The 5,283-nt window shown below is 37.9% G+C and overlaps 1 pseudogene; it reads left to right on the top strand.

The window, feature by feature from the left end:
- The first annotated feature begins 391 nt into the window (after positions 1-391).
- Positions 392-2,466, top strand: LOC132214483 (tropomyosin alpha-3 chain-like; annotated as a pseudogene).
- The last annotated feature ends 2,817 nt before the right edge of the window (positions 2,467-5,283 follow it).

Genomic DNA, 5,283 nt, shown 5'->3' with positions numbered 1-5,283 from the left:
ATCAATGTCTCTCTCTCTACCTCTCCTTCTCCCTTCCTTTCTCTCTAAAATCAATAGGACATATTTTTTTAAAAGAAATACTACTTTCTTGTCACTTGAGAAAGTCTACATAAACAAATATACAGATAGGCAGATAATTGATAGATGATGACAGATAGATGATAGATGATAGATAGATAGATAGATAGATAGATAGATAGATAGATAGATGTGTAGATGTGTGCCCATTAGTGTGTGCCAAGCACTAAGCTGGGTAGTGAAGGTTACCGAAAGGATTTAGGTAGAGATAATGCCTTCCAGGGGTTTTTTATATTTTTTCTTTTTTTAAATATATTTTTATTGATTTCAGAGAGGAAAGGAGAGGGAGAGAGAGATAGAAACATCAGAGAAGCAGTTGCAGCGCGGAGCGGAGGAGGCAGGAAGGCGAACGCTAGCAGGTGGTGGGTGGGCACCATGGCCGGGATCACCAACATGGAGGTGGTGAAGCGCAAGATCCAGGTCCTGCAGCAGCAGGCGGACGACGTCAGGAGCGGGCCGAGCGCCTCCAGCGGGAGGTGGAGGGGTGAGGCGGGCTCGGGAGCAGGCTGAGGCTGAGGTGGCCTCCTTGAACCGTAGGATCCAGCTGGTTGAAGAGGAGCTGGACCGTGCTCAGGAGCGCCTGGCCACGGCCCTGCAAAAGCTGGAGGAAGCTGAGAAAGCTGCCGATGAGAGCGAGGGAGCCATGAAGGTTATTGAAAACCGAGCTTTAAAAGATGAAGAGAAGATGGAACTCCAGGAAATCCAACTCAAAGAAGCTAAGCACATTGCAGAAGAGTCAGATAGAAAATATGAAGAGGTGGCTCATAAGTTGGTGATTATTGAGGGAGACTTGGAACGCACAGAGGAACGAGCTGAGCTGGCAGAGTCCCGTTGCCGAGAGATGGATGAGCAGATCAGACTGATGGACCAGAACCTGAATGTTTGAGTGCTGCTGAAGAAAAGTAGTCTCAAAAAGAAGACAAATATGAGGAAGAGATAAAGATTCTTACTGATAAACTCAAGGAGGCAGAGACCCGTGCTGAGTTCGCTGAGAGATCGGTAGCCAAGCTGGAAAAGACAATCGATAATTTGGAAGATAAACTGAAATGCACCAAAGAGGAACACCTCTGTACACAAAGGATGCTGGACCAGACTCTGTTTGACCTGAATGAGATGTAGAGCCACCCTGACTCCGCCTGAGGCCAGCCTGCTTGAAGCTGACCTTTAAACTGAGGGCTGATCTTTAACTGGAAGGCTGCTTTCTCCTTTCACTGCCTCCCACCCCCCTCCCACCCTCCCCCCCCCCCCCCCCGCGTCTTTTTCTCCAAATTATCTCTGCCTCCCCTCAGAGATTTTGATTGGGCTAGAGGCTGAGCACCTTTGGGAACAACATTTAAGGGAATGTGAGCACAATGCAAAGTGTCTTTAAAAGCATGTTGTGCTGTACACATTTTGTAATTACCTTTTTTGTTGTTGATGTGGCAACCATTTGTAAAACATTCCAAATAATTCCACAGTTCTCAAGCAGCAGGCTAATCCCTTCTCACTTTTAGGAGGTAATTTTTCAGCTTAATCCATATTGCCCTCTCCATAGAGGAGGGAAAAAGGTATGGGCCTGCCTTACTGAGAGCCACATAGAGCCCAGAGAACGACTCCACTATGGGGAATCATTGCTTTGTGCAGAGTACTAGCCAAATCGAAAAGTTGATTCCAGGAGGAGTTAGCCAAAAAAAAAAAAAAAAAAAAGTGATGTTTAGGTTTCAGCTTTTAAGGCATCTTTGGGCAATTTATTTTTTTCATCAGAAGTGACCAAATTAAAATGGTGAGACCTCTCTGTCAGAGACCAAATTCTAGTCCCATCTCTTCCCTTTCAAGCCCAACGGTTCACAAAATGGATCACGTGCCCCTTAGGTTGAAGTGACCAGTTATTTGCTCTCCTGCCTCCTTGAAAGAAAGAAAATTATGTTTTTGCCACTGATTTAGCCAAATGAAACTCATCTCATTACCCTCCTCTGGGTCTGAAGCTGCTGTCTCTAAAAGTGCCATCTCATTGTGCTTTGTACCAGTTAGTGCTGGAGAAATCTTGAATAGTTTATGTACAAAACTTTTTAAATTTTGTATTATTTTGAAACTTTGCTTCTTTGGGATTGGGGCACACTGGCCACCCCGTCTGGCGGTGAGAGCTCGCTACAGTCTGGGATGGCAGTGTGCTGATCTTTAAGTTTCTTTCCCTACCTAATGCCCCATTTTTAGTGAGGTTTCTGTGAGGTCTGTTAGGTGCACATCCTGCAGCTTATTGGCTTAAAATGTACTCTCCTTTGGTGTGGTCCCTTTGGGGGCCAATTGGGAGAAAGAGAAACCAATAGTGCAACTGTTTTGATACTGAAAATTGAACAAGTATCTTTTTAAAATAAAGAACCAGTCCCTCCAAAAAAAAAAAAAAAGAAACATCAATGATGAGAGAATCATTGATCAGCTGCCTCCTGCATGCCCCCTAACTGGGGATCGAGCCTGAAACCTGTACATATGCCCTTGACTGTAATGGAACCCGGGACGACCCTTCAGTCCACAGGCCAACACTCTATCCAAAACTAGCCAGGGAAATACAATATTTTTTAATATAGATATTATCCTCTAAAAGTTCCCAGTGTGTGATATTAAATAAGACAAGTAAATAAATAATTATCGTTTAAAATAAATGAACTAATGCCATTAAAGAGAGGCAAAAAATTTGTCATGTCAATTTAGAGAAATTCTGTGTGGGACATAATCAGTGAAGACTTTTGGATTTATGATAACAAGCAAACAACACACTTCTATAAAAAAATTGATATCATTGGTCAAATATCCCTGCTATTAAGTTATTGACATTGATCACATTTAAGCAACAAGAAGTAGGAAGTATTTTTAAAAAAATATATTTTATTGATTTTTTTATAGAGAGGAAGGGAGAGGGATAAAGAGTTAGCAACATCGATGAGAGAGAAACATCCATCAGCTGCCTCCTGCACACTCCCTACTGGGGATGTGCCCGCAACCAAGGTACATGCCCTTGACCAGAATCCAATCTGGAACCCTTCAGTCCTCAGGCCAATGCTCTATCCACAGAGCCAAACTGGTTAGGGCTAGAAGTAGGAAGTATTAAACACACACACACACACACACACAAAAAAAAAAAAAAAAAACACTAGCAAGATATACACAGGAGAAGTTGAAGCTCGATGCTTCAGCTTAATTAAGAGTTCTTCCCAAATGGGGAAAAATCTATTGTAGAAAAAGAGTCCAGTTCTTCATTGCCTCTCATTCCCTCCCACCTTATACATGTACCCATACATACTTATACATACTCTGTTTACATACTTTAGAAAGGACCATATTACTAAGTAAATAATGATTTTGAAGTATATCCCTTTATCTTTGGAAATCAAAGGGGCATATATTAAAAGCATATCTTTCATATAATTTGTTTCTAAAATTGACATCTGAAATAAAATAATGAGATCATAACACTAGTATCTTATTGGTCATATTTTTAAATTTCATGTTATACCATAAAGAAATTTTTATATAGTAGTTAAAACATCTTTAGTTGACTCCACTGGATTTTGTAGTTTCCACCAATTAACTAGCTTTCAAGGAACATTATTTCTGTCTCTTATTTATTATCCATAAGGGAATCACCTATATTGAGCTAAAACATCATTTCTACTTACTGCTTCCACTTATAGTTTCATGAGGGATTGCTTGTTCCTTGATACCAGGTTAAACATCACTAAAATATGTAGTTTTTTAGTATTCCTTAGGAGATAATATGGAAATTATAGATAACCTGTGATTTAAAAGCTGAACGAAATTAATTAGGAACTCGTTTTAAAGTAAAATATAACAGGAACTATCCCTTCATCAACGTTAGCATATTTAAATCTACTTTCTCAGATAATATCATTATTTAAAATTGTGGGAACTTCAATAACTAAGTAACTGTGCCCTTCCAAATTAAGTCATTCTGAATCCTATTAAATTCACTCTGATTATAAGCTGTATCTACAATTTGACCAAGAATGGAGTAATTTTAGAGGCAATAAGTTTCACAAAACTTTTAACACCTTTTGCCCTCAATTTTGAAAGCAATAGAAACCTTTCCTTCTATTTTAAGTCATTGTTTTTTAAAGGAAATTTGATTTTGAACATTTCTCTGGGTAAATAGAAGCATCTGTTAAAACAAACATCAAAAGTTATTCTAAGTAATTTGGGGGCTGAAGTTCTTTTAATGCCACATTTCACAGTTGGAACTTTGTGATAGCCATATAGGATGAGGATTTTAAAAGATTTTTGTTCTTAATTTATAGCTGATAATTTTCTTTTGGATTCTAAATTTAAGACATTGATTTCTCCCTTTGTAATTTAATTTTAAGATATCTCGGTAAATTATTTTTGGATGGACGTCGGCAACACTTAAAATGATTGTAATCATAACACTAAAGATACTTGGCTGCTATTTTCATATAGATTTATTTCCAGAAAGTGTTTTAAGAATGATTTTTTAAAAAATACTAGTGGACCTTTAGTTACAATTCAATTACACTAGTGAGACTTAAAGACAAATTCAGGGTGAATAATTTTTCCCTTAGTTATAAAGGATGTATTTTGGGAATTGGGAAATGCATTAATTAGTGAAGCCACAATTTAGTAGTTACTATTCCCCTTGAGGTGTCTCTCTGGCTGCCTTAAATACAGGATTTGATTCATTTTGCCACTCTAGAACTAAAGCAGACTTATTTATGTGATTAATGATTTACTAAATTATAAATAACATGATTTTTCAAAATGGTCTCTTAAGTAGCCAAAAAATACAGTGTATAGAAAAGGATCTTTTTTCTGTAAGAACTAGAACTTTTTATCTTTTTCACAATTCTGCCTTAAACTGTAAAATAATCTTCCAAAAGTACTTCTCCGGTAAAACTCAGAACTATATTTTCCAATTTTTACTTTTTTGTTGAAGCATAACACACATTTATATTCTAAAATGCACACTTCTACAGTGGATCTCTGTATAGATTTTTTAAGTGATCATGTGTGACCACCATCAAGATCAAAATATGACATTATTAGCATCCATCCACTACCACCATGTAAGGTAAAACTTTAGGGCCTGAGTTTTTTTGTTGAACATTATTCATGAATTTTTTCCTTGTTGTTATGTCTATAAATTTATTTTCTCATGCTATATTGTATTCTGCCGTATGCATACACCACACTTTATTT

This window comes from Myotis daubentonii, chromosome 1 (assembly GCF_963259705.1).
Source record: "Myotis daubentonii chromosome 1, mMyoDau2.1, whole genome shotgun sequence".
NCBI classification, from domain to species: domain Eukaryota; kingdom Metazoa; phylum Chordata; class Mammalia; order Chiroptera; family Vespertilionidae; genus Myotis; species Myotis daubentonii.
The sequence above is the reverse complement of the archived record's forward strand: the minus strand, read 5'-3'. Positions and strand labels throughout refer to the sequence as shown.